The sequence below is a fragment of the Schistocerca americana genome, unplaced genomic scaffold (genome assembly GCF_021461395.2).
Source record: "Schistocerca americana isolate TAMUIC-IGC-003095 unplaced genomic scaffold, iqSchAmer2.1 HiC_scaffold_43, whole genome shotgun sequence".
NCBI lineage: Eukaryota > Metazoa > Arthropoda > Insecta > Orthoptera > Acrididae > Schistocerca > Schistocerca americana.
The window spans coordinates 559,699-575,418 of NW_025726159.1; positions in this window are offsets into that span (position 1 = coordinate 559,699).

Sequence of the window (15,720 nt, forward strand, 5' to 3'; positions counted from 1 at the left end):
AAGTTTTACTGTGCTATAAAGAACATGCAACTATGCTACTTTCGCTCGCCCGTCGTCCCTCCATCTCCGGTCTGTGGTTTGGTGACCTGAAAAATAGCATCTTAACAGGCGCGCGCCAAACACTTGTGGTAGAAAACCGCCACAATATTAAGGATCTAGTTATTGTAAAATCCTAAAGTTTAATTTATCCTAGTATATGGTACTCTATTATTATTACAATTATTTATTTTTTTTTATACAACACTCTTACATAATTCCTGTTATGCTGAGATGTCTCGCTGCTCGCCGCTATTGACGACAGTGATGTGCGCGCCGTACGACATGACCTCCGAGTTCTCACTATGCCTCACTGAAACTCCAGAGACTGGGTTAGCCATGGGTATACAAGACAATAAATTTATAGTTGCAACTTCTTTTTCTATGTTATGCAGTATTCGCGATCAAAGCACACCTTTCCAGAGGCAATGTAATATAACCAAGCCAGGACTGGTTCCTGTTGAGGATTCAGTCGCCCAACACACGCCAGCTACACAGTATGTCACGAATATCCAAGTATAAGTCCCTGGTTATTCATCTGTGACAGTCACGAGCAGCACGCTAAATCCCCAACCAGCACATTGGCATGGTAGGCTTTATGCCCGCATTTCTCTCGTCTAGGGCACCATTGGAGTCAAACGCTCACAGGTTCACCCCGACTTGCAAGACAACGATGCTGGCGCAGCTCTGCAAAAAACTATACTGCCCATATTCATCCTCGAAATCACGCAATATACCACAATCTTGCAGTGCACTGACGCGTGCCTGCAAGCATTGGTATGAACGTCTCACGAACTGGTTGTGGCCGCTATGGAGCGTATCACGACTTCTCAGAACGCTTCTAAGAGCACGTTCTTGTATGCGCCCGTTTGTGCGACATCTCCTCACTCATCTTTATCCCTTAACATGGACACCAGATAGGAAAGGAGAAAAACATTGCTCATGGAAAGGTAGTGCCTCTTATCGCAACGACAGGGGAGATCCCGAACATAGACAAGAAAAGTTAACAGCAGTAAATTCTTATGCGAGAAAACGCAGCGTGTTAATACTTTAACAATCTTAATCTATTAATGCAACGATTATTGTTCCCCGAAGAAAGGTTCATATATTTGCCTATTCTACTATGTACACCACTTACACTACTACTATAGCAAGGTTCAAGTATTTGCCCATTCTACTACGTACACCACTTACACTACTACTATTCCACGAACTCCTTTATGTGAGAGATGTGGTGGAGTCCTATGGACTTCTTTCCTTTCAGCGTCTCCAATTCATAAGCATTGTGGTGAGCTGCTCTCCTTATACGGTACGGGCCTTTGTAAACAGAATAGAATTTTTGGCATTTCATTTTTTGTTTGTTCGAAAGTCGGAAAGACTTAACGAGCACCTTTTGTCCAACTTGGAAGTGTCGTAGACGAGCTCCCCTGTCGGCACGTCTCTTCCTGACCTCTGCTGCAGCCCGTATCCTCTTGAGAGCCAAATCCACTAGGGCTTTGTGCTGCGTTCGCGCCCTTGGTGGGAAGTTTACGACTTCGGTTATCAAGTCCTTAGGAATCCGGTTTTTCAGTACTGTAATGGGTGCAAATTTTGTTATCCCATGGGGTGCCTCATTGATCACCTCCTGGAAGTCTTTAAGGAAAACGTCCCATGTCGTGTGCTGTTTGTTACAGTACAACCGGCACAAGTTTCCGAGTTCTTTAATAACCCGTTCTGCAGCATTCGAGCTCGGATGGTGTGAAGATATAAAAATGGGATCAATTTTACATCCACGCAACGTCTCCTTCCATGTTTTTGACTTAAACTGTGGCCCATTATCAGAAATAATTTTACTCACATGACCAACCTGTGGTAGGAAATCCCGGATTAGGGCTCGTGATTCAGTTCGTCCTGTTGCCCTCTTCAGTGGCGTAAAGGTAACGTATTTGGACGTTAGTTCAACAAACACTAATACGTAAGTATATCCTCTTCTTGTTCTTGGCAAAGGTCCCATTAAATCTGTTGCTGCTAATTGTCTTAATTTGGTCGGTACGATTGGGTATAATGGTGCCTGCATGCTCACAGTGGTGTGCTTAGCTTTTTGGCAGTCTTTACACACCGACAGTACCCTCCGTATTCGACGCTCCATGTTTCGAAAGTAACACATGGTCCTTAGCTTGAGATTGCACTTGCGTGGTCCGAAGTGTCCATAGCTGAGGTGAGTATGCCATATAACCTTGTTTATTAGGTGTTCAGGGATGCATACCCCCCATTCAGTGTCATTGGCATAATTTCGGTGGAAAATTATGCCTTTCCGCAAGAGGTAGAACTGCCTGATGGTGGCGTGTCTTCTGTCTATCCATTTCTCTTTCAATAACACTAGGGCAGGGTCCTTGTCTTGCTCCTTCTTGATGTCCTGCATACTACAGGTAATAAAATTTTCAAAGGCTACTTTCTGCATATAGAAAAGGCAGTAGTGATTTTCCTCCAGATCTTCTTCCATGTTGTGCTCAAATCCGATCGGTGACCGTGATAAGGCGTCTGCAATAATGTTCTGACTGCCGGGGATATATTCTATCGAAAAGTTGTACTGCTGCAGATATGATGCCCACCTAATGAGCCGCCTGTGATTAAGCTTTGCAGTCATCAAGAACTCGAGTGCCTTGTGGTCTGTGTAGACCCTCGTCTTGCGACCAAAAAGAAGGTATCTGAATTTTTCAAACGCCCATACAATAGCCAGCGCCTCTAACTCGGTTACTGAGTAATTCCTCTCACTCTTGGCTAGTACTCTGCTACCAAACGCAGTTGTCTTCCACACCCTGTTTCCTTCATGTACATAGTCTTGGAACACCATGACACCCAGACCTGAGTATGAACTGTCCGTTACTATGCAAAGCTCTTCTGCTAAATTAGGGTGTGATAGGATGGGTGCTTGTAATAATGCGAATTTTAATGCTTTCCATTCGGATTCGGCCGCCTCATCCCATTCCCAAGGAATCTTCTTTCCTGTAAGTTGATGCAACCTAGGACTGCTCTGAGTTTTGACATGTATAAAGCGGTTGTAAAAATTTATGATCCCCAATGACCCCCTTAACTGCTTCTTTGTCGTAGGAATAGGAAACTTTTCAATCGCTTCGATCTTTTCGGGATTTGGCGCAATGCCCTCACCCGTGATGATATGTCCTAGAAATTTGACAGAGGACGTCCCAAAATTCGATTTTTCGATATTGATAGTCACTCCGTATTCCTTGAATGTCGCAAGGAGTTCACCGAGGACCGCATTGTGCTCTCCCCAAGATTTCTCCGCGATCAGCAAATCGTCCACATAGCTGGTGACATGACGTTTCAAATTATCGCTTAGTATGCCGTCCAGCCCACGAATGAATGCGGCAGACGAAATGTTCAAATCAAATGGGAGACGACGAAACCGGTAACATCTTCCAAATGCTAAAAAGGCTGTGTACTGTCTGCAATTTGGATGGAGCTCGATCTGCCAGAAACTCGATTTTAGATCAACCGATGAGAAGATTGATATTCCATGGAAGTTTTGTAAGAGTTCCTCTAATCGTTCCGGTCTGTCTGTTTCGGGTTCTATTATGGTATTAATTTGTCGCGAGTCCAAGACTAAACGAATACTACCATCTGCCTTCTCGACTACTCTTAACGGGTTATTATAGGCTGAAGCCGTAGGTTCTATTATTCCTTCACTCAGCATTCGCGTAATTTCAGCTGCTACTTTCTGTCGAAATGCCAAGGGGATTGGATAGGGTGGCACACGAAACTAGTTGTGCGGACGTACACGAAATTCATATTGGAAGTTCTTTGTTGATCCTGTCTTGGGAAGGAAGACCTCCGTATGTTCTACTAGTAATTTATGAAGTTCTTTGCGGTGGTCACACCTTATATTGTTTATTGCTTCCACTTTTTCTCCTATTTTCTCCTTTATTTCTCCCATTATTCCGACTTCATTCTCATCCGTGTCCTCTCCCCTACCCGCAACGTCGACCTGTTCTTCCTTTCTGTCTTTCAGACACGCATAGTTTATCTGTACACAGTTAGACGGCAGTTGAGCTGGGATCAGCTGGTCGTCGAACTTAATGTGGACGGGATTCCCTTTCCTCAAAACCACTTCACCTCGTCCTAGATCAACTATCGCTTCATGTTCATTTAGGAAGTCCGTTCCTATTATCATGTCTATCGCCAGATTTGGCACGATCCAGAAGTTAGACTCTATTTTGTGTCCTTGGCAGGAGAATTCCAGTCGTGTTTGTTGGGTGACCTTCGTACATTTACCAGCTAATGCCCCTTTTATTTTGGTTTTCTTAACCAATAGAACAGGCCAGTCCATCTCCTGAAAGCACCTCTTGTATGCTGCCTCAGATATTGCTGTTATGTAGCTTCCACTATCTATTATCGCATTCATACTCTTTTCAGCTATTGCTACTGTGATAAGAGGCTGCCGATCTTGTCGAGGAGTTGCTTTATGTTCCTCGAGCAGGATTTCTGATAAATCTTCGTAATGTATCATCCGTAGTTGGCCAGGTCCGAGATTACGTGCGAAATTCCGGCGGCCTGTGTTCGCACTAGTCTGGCGTCAATCCCTTGTTAAGCTCCCCCTCCTCTGACGTGCATTAGGATTTGCGGGTCTAGTTTCAATCTCCTGGTTCCACTGTTGTCCTTGGTTTCGCTCTCTCCAATTACGGTCGCTTTGCCGTTCGTTATTCCTCCTATCCCAGATTCCTTGTCTAGATTGACCCTGCTCCCTGACGTTCTGGTTTCCGTGTCTTTGGTTTCCATAACCTTGAATAGCGTAACCTTGATTTCCGTAACCCTGGTTTCCTAACTGACCAGTGCGATTATGCGATATGTTGTCGTCTTCCCTTCCTGGCCCGTGGTATTTGTTACTTTGCCCCTTCTTCCTGTCCTTTGCGTCTTGTTTATCAAAGACTACTTCGAGTTCGCGCAATAGACTCTTGAATACTTCTATGTCAGATCCACACTTCCCGACAAGTGTCTGTTGGTACCTAACTGGCAATTTGGAAAAGCAAAATTTAATGATTTCTCCGTTGCTGTATGGACTATCTAAAAATTGATTCTTCTTGAGTAAATCATCAAGAAATTTGGTTGCGCTCCTATGCCCAGACACTTCCAGTTCAGGACAAAATATTATTTCCTCTTTAATCCTGTCTTGCTTTTCCTTTGACCAGTAGGTCCGCAGGAATGCACCAACAAATTCCTGATAAGTCCGACACGTCACTGCCACACCCCGCATCTTTTCCGCGGCTTGGCCTTCGATGTGTCCACACATGAATTCTAATTTTGCCTGGGTTGGCCATGATGCCGGTAATGAATTTGTAAACTGCATCACCCAGCTCTTCGGATGCATCGACCCTCATTTTCTTTGAACTTCTGGAATTTTAGTATCGACAGGAAGTGATTGTGATCAAAATCCTGTCTGATCCTCGCACTGGTGTTGTCACTCGTTTCCGATACTTGCACGTCTGCTGAGTGTCCTGTTCTATCTTGCTGATAACTGTGATGTTCTACCTCTGTATCACAGTGGAAATGGCACTCAGAATTCACTCTCCTAAGTGGGCTATAATTATTGGAGCTATTACTCGCTGTTTCTGCGTGTGCATTGTTAGTTCTGCACTCGGTCATTGGGCTAGAGCACGGCGGGCTTTTCCTCGGAGACACAATTCTGTGTATTCCATCATTGGCATCCGAACGCGCAGTGCTCGTGTGCCCGTTTTGCTCTACTTTTGCTATCCGACTCTATACTTCTTCCATTCGTTTCGTGGTGTTCGCAACCGCGATATTACCTTGAGTTTTTAAGAATGCTAGGGATTTTGAGTGGGATTGTGTTGTACGTCGCAAGCGCTCTGCGAGTTTAGAAGTTGCTTCCGCGACTTTCATGGCCCCTATTGTTGCCGTTTTGGCCAGGCCTGCTACTTTTTGTGCAGCCATTGACATTTGTTTTACTTCTCCACATTCTTTCTTTATTGTTAGTAATTCCCCTCGAATTTCTCCTATATGCGAAATTATTTCCTGAGTGTCCTTCTTACGCTGTTCGTCAGCTTCTTCCCTCTCCTTCTTACGTTGTTTCTCATCTTCTACCTTCTCCTTCTTACGCTGTTCATCAGCTTCTTCCTTCTCCTTCTTACGTTGTTTCTCCTCTTCTTCCTTCTCCCTCTTACGCTGTTCGTCAGCTTCTTCTTTCATTGATCGTAGGAAGCTCAGAATTGAGTTTACGTCATCTTTTTGATCCTCTTCAAACGTGGGAGATGTAACTCTGGACACCTGGGCGCTAGAGCTCTGACGTGGCCGAGCTAGCCCCTGTCTGCTCTCGTTCGTTTGATTGTAAACTTCTGCTACCGTCTCGACTTGTGTGCCTGTCTCTGTTTCATCCTCTACCTCACTATCATAATCATGGCCGCGACGTTGCTCTAAGATCGCGTCCAAATCACCGCCCTCATCAATGACCCTGTCGTCCTGTCCTGCTAAAAATGTGTCCATCTCATCTCCTAACCTATCCCCGTCAGTAACGTGCCTCTTATCCATTATAGTATCCACTTTTGTTTTAGCTTCGCTCACTAATAGTCGTGCCTTACTTCTCGTGATCATTCACGAGAAACAAAATTTATCTAAAATACGCAATAAAAATAATCTACTCCCTGTATTTTTACACATAGACATAAAATTTCAACAACGCCTCTCCAACGCGGTAATTATACGCACGATTTGTTGTGGTACAGAAACCGCACACAAACCCGACAAAGTGTGATGTGATACGGACATACCATCAAAGGAACACAAAAACAATGAACAAAAGAATATATACACTGAAAAAAACTGTAATCATGCGCCGCTACTTAAAACTAAACGCGGAACTACCAGAAAAAAACTTGGGTATTAATCAATAAAAAAATTAAGCAAAAAAAATTCTGAGTGTCCCTACTACTAATAATACTTGCTTATCAGCGATTCACAGGAAAGATCCGAGGCTAAGGGTCGCAATTTTATGCGAGGAGCCGGGGCTAGCCGTGTATTTAACACTAAATTCTAGAATCCACACATGTAAATGATGCTCTAAGCCCCCCCTATTCTAACTCCGACTTTTGCTGTTGCACAAAGATCAAAAAATATACGACTGTAATCAACCCTGCAAGTGGAGTAGAAAAGAGTTTGGCACCTGCAATAATTTAATTTGATAAATAAGTTAAATAAAGGAAGGTTTCATTAACGTAGTGAGAAATGATGGGTTGCTCTACCGATTAACAGAATGAAAGTTCTGTCCAAAGTAACAATATGATTTATTGAGACTAAACACAAAATAATAAACAAAAACACATGAAACATTTATAATACATCAAATTGGCTGAAATTGGATACACAAACAAACGCTGTGAAGGTGAAGTTGTCCCTAAACTAGATTGTGAGGTTTATGACGAAGTGGTATGTGGAGCCAATTCCTTGCCACTCAAATCTTAAGAGAGACACACAGCTAACCCAACATTAATTGCTGCTACTCAAGACAGAACAAAGTTAGAAAAAGACGAACAGGCGCACTCTGCTGGGCTCTGATTATCACCTAAGAAAATCACTATCTGCCGGTGCTGCGTACATACATTACCAAACTGTCTTCTTAACTGCCAGAACACGATCTGGCGTACTGGAGGCGAGGGCTGGTTGCTTCGACGTCCTCGACCGAAAGGCGAGAGCTGACTACCTAGAGCACCAGTACAGGCCGAACACACAACATTCCCGCCCCCACGACAGTGGCCGTGGTTAAACGTTCCAATCAGCAACTCCAAAAATGGCGGAAAATTCCACTCCATTGCCGGAGCACTACCATTCCACCAATGGAGATTCTTGGCGCCAATTTCTGCGCTGATTTTGCTACGTCACGGAGCTATGCCCTGAGCCAGCCAATCACAGTCACTGTTTTGCAGAAAGTGCGGGAATTTTCCCGCCACAACTGCCTGGGTACACAAGTCATTCCCATGCCTCGCTGGTAGCCCGCCAGAAAGTGTTTTCGCTAAGATTCTGCGAAGTAACGGAACCTCTAGCCCAGCCGCTACTTCAGACCCCTCCGGGCGTGTCTTTTGACAATGTCGGCGTCTGCAAAGCATTCACTCGACTTCCTCACTCCCGTCGGCTTAACTCTTTCCAGATCAGGAGAGCCCGCCTGTCACCGGACCACCCGGGTGACGAGAGACGCTGCGTGGGAAGTCCGTGTGTGAAGGAATAGCAACTTTTCACCGCATGCAATTAGAGACGAAAATCGTAAGATAGAAATATGAGAGGGGGCTCATGCCACCTCTCAGGAGTAGTTACGAAGAAAAATAGTTAAGTGTGTAATATAAATTTGTGTGCTACGAAGTCTTTACTGAAAGTGTCTGTCTAGAGTGGATCTTGTAAGGAATTGATACCTAAAGAAGAGCACCAATATGTTCACAGTTTCTTGCAAAAGCAACCCAGTACAAACATAACTTCCTCAGATTTACAAATAAGGTAAAGAAGCACGAATTCTGTTGCTGCTGGACCGTGAAGTTGTTTTTGTATGTTAATCCTTAAAACAGGGTGAAATTTATGTTTGCATTGCGCAATTAATTGAGTGCAGAAATCTCTCAGAACAATGTGTGTTGGTCAACTACCGCCAATAGTTTCACATTTTCCTGTGTCAGAGTGGGAGACACGACCGTGCCGAGGCCTTCCTTTGAGTCGGTGTTGAAACAACTCGCTGTAATTCGTTATTAATTCATGGCTGAAAATACCCTGATGACTATTTCTATTTCAAATAAGTAGTCAGGCGTTTAGAGCAAAATGTCTCCATTAAATATAACGCTGCGTGGGTTTTCGCTATTTTTAGACCTGGTAGCCCCACTCGCAATTCTCTGGGACAGTGCTGTTGACACCAGCCGAGGAAACCAACTGGGCTTGTAATTAATGCACTCTGCAGTTCACGGCGGCAAAAAGGCGGACAATTTGTGGATAAATGTTAGAAGAACGATACAGGGTCGCTTGTTGCGTACAGATATAAACGCACGTATGTACCTGTTGTGATAGAGGGTACGTTGTACCAGTAACAGCCACTTCTTGTGCAATTCCTTTCACGAATGGAACGAGGGAAAAATAATTCTGTATCTCTTGGTACATAACCAGCCTCTCGTATCTTACTCTCATGATTCGAACACGATATATACGATAGAGGCAGCTTAAGTACCGCATGACTGCCGATTCTCGGAATTGTCCCACGTAGTGTTCGCAAGAACGTCGTATTGTACCAAAATATTCCCATTTAAGTGAGAAATGGTGTACTGCCGATTGCCGTACGCTGCTGTTACAATACATTATTTTTGTACGATCGCTTTCAGCCAGACCACCGAGCGAGGTGGCGCAGTGGTTAGCACACAGGACTCGCATTCGGGAGGACGATGGTTCAAACCCTAGTCTGGCCATCCTGATTTAGGTTTTCCGTGATTTCCCTAAATTGCTGCAGGTAAATACCTTGATGGTTCCTTTGAAAAGGGCACGGCCGACTTTCTTCCTCATCCCTCCCTAATCGGATGGGGCCGATGACCTTGCTGTTCGGTTCCGTTCCCCAAATCAACCAACCAACCAACCAGTGAGACCAACAATTGACAAACATTTTATATGAAACTGAGTAGTCACTTGTGATTTCAAATTGCCAACAAACACAGTTCAACTTAGCACTTTATGTGGTAGTCGACAGTCAGATCTCCACTAGATGTATTGAGGCTGTAATGACGTGAATGTTGTACCAGTGTGAGCCTGCGCTGTCTGATAAGATGTGTACTTTTAATATGTATTCTGACAGAAACCGGTCTCATATTGTATTAAAATGTTTTAACACCAGCTTTCAGTGGTCAGCAAATCGTCATTTCTTAGCTACAGAAAAGGAGTACGCCTATACAAAAAATTTCCAATTTAATTCCGTGAGTTTATATGGTCCGCTTTCGAACGAATTTGGAACGACGTGTTGCGATTGTGTAAGCGCTTCAATGAATCCTTTTGGTGTCCGCTGGAGCAGTTCACTAGAATAAAGTACGCAATTTTGCACTTTTCTTGAGAGATGCACTGCCCTTTACCAGAGTCCGCCAACCGACGTAATTCTTCCGTTCGTTTACTGATTCCTTGGTATCGTTTCATTTCACATAGTGACAGTCTACAGCTGTTTACGATTAATGCTATAATCGGATACTAACGGGTTTATGTCATTCCGCTTTTGCATTATCCGGTATAGATCCACAGTTGAAGAGAGCTCTCGTTGGGTATTCAATGTGAAAGTCCACCTAATTCCTTGAAGTGTCCGTTTGCCCAGCAGTTATATAATATTAGTTATCAACAAAAGGCCCTTCTCGTGTGGCAACATTAGTGTTAAATTTCTTAGATGTTCACGCCTTTACGTCATAGGCTCTTCAGTAATTATTAGGACATGCAAACAATAACTGTAAGTACCATTTTATTTATGTAAAAATTTGAAGTAGAATGTTTTAAATTTTGTATGTGTTGCTTGAGGCTTTCCCGACAGACATGTTGTACGAGGTGCATTCAAGTTCTAAGGCCTCCGATTTTTTTTCTAATTAACTACTCACCCGAAATCGATGAAACTGGTGTTACTTCTCGACGTAATCGCCCTGTAGACGTACACATTTTTCACAACGCTGACGCCATGATTCCATGGCAGCGGCGAAGGCTTCTTTAGGAGTCTGTTTTGACCACTGCAAAATCGCTGAGGCAATAGAAGCACGGCTGGTGAATGTGCGGCCACGGAGAGTGTCTTTCATTGTTGGAAAAAGCCAAAAGTCACTAGGAGCCAGGTCAGGTGAGTAGGGTGCATGAGGAATCACTTCAAGGTTGTTATCACGAAGAAACTGTTGCGTAACGTTAGCTCGATGTGCGGATGCGTTGCCTTGGTGAAACAGCACACGCGCAGCCCTTCCCGGCCTTTTTTGTTGCAGTGCAGGAAGGAATTTGACTTCAAAACATTTTCGTAGGATGCACCTGTTACCGTAGTGCCCTTTGGAACGCAATGGGTAAGGATTATGCCCTCGCTGTCCCAGAACATGGACACCATCATTTTTTCAGCACTGGCGGTTACCCGAAATTTTTTTGGTGCCGGTGAATCTGTGTGCTTCCATTGAGCTGACTGGCGCTTTGTTTCTGGATTGAAAAATGGCATCCATGTCTCATCCATTGTCACAACCGACGAAAAGAAAGTCCCATTCATGCTGTCGTTGCGCGTCAACATTGCTTGGCAACATGCCACACGTGCAGCCATGTGGTCGTCCGTCAGCATTCGTGGCACCCACCTGGATGACGCTTTTCGCATTTTCAGGTCGTCATGCAGGATTGTGTGCACAGAACCACAGAAATGCCAACTCTGGAGGCGATCTGTTCAACAGTCATTCGGCGATCCTCCAAAACAATTCTCTCCACTTTCTCGATCATGTCGTCAGACCAGCTTGTGCGAGCCCGAGGTTGTTTCGGTTTGTTGTCACATGATGTTCTGCCTTCATTAAACTGTCGCACCCACGAACGTGCTTTCGACACATCCATAACTCCATCAACACATGTCTCCTTCAACTGTCGATGAATTTCAATTGGTTTCACACCACGCAAATTTAGAAAACGAATGATTGCACGCTGTTGAAGTAAGGCAAACGTCGCCATTTTAAGTATTTAAAACAGTTCTCATTCTCGCCGCTGGCGGTAAAATTCCATCTTCCATACGGTGCTGCCATCTCTGGGACATATTGACAATGAATGCGGCCTCATTTTAAAACAATGCGCATGTTTGTATCTCTTTCCAGTCCGGAGAAAAAAAATCGGAGGCCTTAGGACTTGAATGCACCTCGTATAACTGGCATAAATAGGGGGCTCTAGGTCCTGCCTTAGCAGTGTGTTCGTCGCACCTGAAGATGTCGGCCAGTTGCGCTGACGAAACATTATGGAGTTTTCACTATGACATCCGATGTCTCGCCTGAGAACCATATATACGTTTTAAATCTTGATCAATATACTTAAAAGCATTACTATGTACTGTTCAAGGCTGGATGAGTCAGTTCACACTCTTGTCGAAGACAAATCTCCACCATTGTGATTAACAATGCTACTTACCTCAACATTAAAGTTCATCCATCGTTAGCATTTGTTCTCGGAAAGAGGAACTGATTAACTGGCTATCACGAAGACTAATTCCGTTCTGTACAAAAGCTGAAGTGTACTCTCTCATTAGAAGCAGTTAGGTTAAATTGGAAGCCTTTAATAAGGATGCAATCCTCGCTGACAATGAACAGTGTATTCTGTACATTTAAACGTAATCAAACAATTTGGGCTCCAGTGACACAATATTTATGAAAGAAGAATGTTACATTAGCATCGGGTGACGCAATTAGAAGAAAAATTTCGTACGGTAGTTGAGTGGATTTCACATTGCAGTTCACATTCATAAATTAGAAGATTATCTTTTGGTACAAGAGACTTGACACGAAGACAGCACGATTCATCATTAATGTACAGGCCAACAGTCGTGAGAGGAATAATGGTATCAGTCTCGATGTCGGAAGTGACTCACGAGGCAGCGACATGGCCATCACAACAACGACGACGCTTACCCCATTTGACGGCCTAATACTTTTGAGCTGGGTAGTAGCAGGGGCGACCCTCCCTCCCGAGTGCGTTTCCCCCCGCATAGATGCTGACACAAACCTCGCAGCTCGTGCCATAATTCTCCCGCTATACCGCCACACGCGTGTTCATTCCGAGCACTGCAGGGAAATTCGATCACGTGATCACCGACGGACAGGGGTGATGTTGGACTTAAGTTGCTCAGCCTAACGCGTGAGGTGAGGTGTCAACGGCAGGCGAAGTGCTTCTGCACAATTCTTTCTTAGCTGTCCTTCGCTGTTGTTTTTGGATGTAGTTACACGTAATTTTCTGTCGTAGCACTCAGTCTATTTTATCGTCTTATATGCTACGAACTGGGTAATGAACAGAAGCCAAAGACTAAATTAACTTATTATTATTCTCCGGGTAGGGTTAAGTCATATAAAGCTTCAGAGAGGTCATTGTCGGTCGCCTTTGACAGTCAGAGATAATAGTGATGTCCTTTAGAAAGTTACTGTTGAGAAAGCGTCCACACTCTCACCTCTCATTCCAATCGCACTTGATCCGAGATTAATTAAACATTTAGTTAATTAAGAGCCTGCACTCTGGTATTCTTTGTAGCAGATAGATGAAGGGTGTAGCGCCATGACCCTGCTAAGTTTTGATTTGTGATCCCACTTTAGAATTGCGCCGTTCTAGTACTCCTACATCCATGTTTTTGTCCCATTTAGTGCAGTGGCTGGTATTGGTAAATATTTTCCTCTAGTAAAACATGGCGTTTAACAGGAAGGGGAAATGACCGTGAAATCTTCCAGTACGCCATTTCTTACCATTAATGTTGTTGTTGTGGTCTTCAGCCCTGAGACTGGTTTGATGCAGCTCTCCATGCTACTCTATCCTGTGCACGCTTCTTCATCTCCCAGTACCTACTGCAACCTACATCCTTCTGAATCTGCTTAGTGTATTCATCTCTTGGTCTCCCTCTACGATTTTTACCCTCCACGCTGCCCTACAATGCTAAATTTGTGATCCCTTGATGCCTCAAAACATGTCCTACCAACCGATCCCTTCTTCTAGTCAAGTTGTGCCACAAACTTCTCTTCTCCCCAATCCTATTCAGTACCTCCTCATTAGTTACGTGATCTACCCACCTTATCTTCAGCATTCTTCTCTAGCACCACATTTCGAAATCTTCTATTCTCTTCTTGTCCAAACTAGTTATCGTCCATGTTTCACTTCCATACATGGCTACACTCCATACAAATACTTTCAGAAACGACTTCCTGACACTTACATCTGTACTCGATGTTAACAAATTTCTCTTCTTCAGAAACGATTTCCTTGCCATTGCCAGTCTACATTTTATATCCTCTCTACTTCGACCATCATCAGTTATTTTACTCCCTAAATAGCAAAACTCCTTTACTACTTTAAGGGTCTCATTTCCTAATCTAATTCCCTCAGCATCACCCGATTTAATTTGACTACATTCCATTATCCTCGTTTTGCTTTTGTTGATGTTCATCTTATATCCTCCTTTCAAGACACTGTCCATTCTGTTCAACTGCTCTTCCAAGTCCTTTGCTGTCTCTGACAGAATTACAATGTCATCGGCAAACCTCAAAGTTTTTATTTCTTCTCCATGGATTTTAATACCTACTCCGAATTTTTCTTTTGTTTCCTTTACTGCTTGCTCAATATACAGATTGAATAACATTGGGGAGAGGCTACAACTCTGTCTCACTCCTTTCCCAACCACTGCTTCCCTTTCATGCCCCTCGACTCTTATAACTGCCATCTGGTTTCTGTACAAGTTGTAAATGGCCTTTCGCTCCCTGTATTTTACCCCTGCCACCTTCAGAATTTGAATGAGAGTATTCCAATTATCATTGTCAAAAGCTTTCTCTAAGTCTACAAATGCTAGAAACGTAGGTTTGCCTTTTCTTAATCTTTCTTCTAAGTCGTAAGGTTAGTATTGCCTCACGTGTTCCAACATTTCTACGGAATCCAAACTGATCTTCCCCGAGGTCCGCTTCTACCAGTTTTTCCATTCGTCTATAAAGAATTCGCGTTACTATTTTGCAGCTGTGACTTATTAAACTGATAGTTCGGTAATTTTCACATCTGTCAACACCTGCTTTCTTTGGGATTGGAATTATTATATTCTTCTTGGAGTCTGAGGGTATTTCGCCTGTCTCATACATCTTGCTCACCAGATGGTAGAGTTTTGTCAGGACTGGCTCTCCCAAGGCCATCAGTAGTTCTAATGGAATGTTGTCTACTCCCGGGGCCTTGTTTCGACTCAGGTCTTTCAGTGCTCTGTCAAACTCTTCACGCAGTATCTTATCTCCCAATTCGTCTTCATCTACATCCTCTTCCATTTCCATAATATTGTCCTCAAGTACATCGCCCTTGTATAAACCCTCTATATACTCCTTCCACCTTTCTGCCTTCCCTTCTTTGCTTAGAATTGGGTTGCCATCTGAGCTCTTGATATTCATACAAGTGGTTCTATTCTCTCCAAAGGTCTCTTTAATTTTCCTGTAGGCAGTATCTATCTTACCCCTAATGAGACAAGCCTCTACATCCTTACATTTGTCCTCTAGTCATCCCTGCTTAGCCATTTTGCACTTCCTGTCGATCTCATTTTTGAGACGTTTGTATTCCTTTTTGCCTGCTTCATTTACTCCATTTTTATATTTTCTCCTTTCATCAGTTAAATTCAATATTTCTTCTGTTACCCAAGGATTTCTAATAGCCCTCGTCTTTTTACCTACTTTATCGTCTGCTGCCTTCACTACTTCATCCCTCAGAGCTACCCATTCTTCTTCTACTGTATTTCTTTCCCCCATTCCTGTCAATTGTTCCCTTTTGCTCTCCCTGAAACTCTCTACAACCTCTGGTTCTTTCAGTTTATCCAGGTCCCATCTCCTTAAATTCCCACCTTTTTGCAGTTTCTTCAGTTTCAATCTGCAGTTCATAACCAATAGATTGTGGTCAGTATCCACATCTGCCCCTGGAAATGTCTTACAATTTAAAACCTGGTTCCTAAATCTCTGTCTTACCATTATA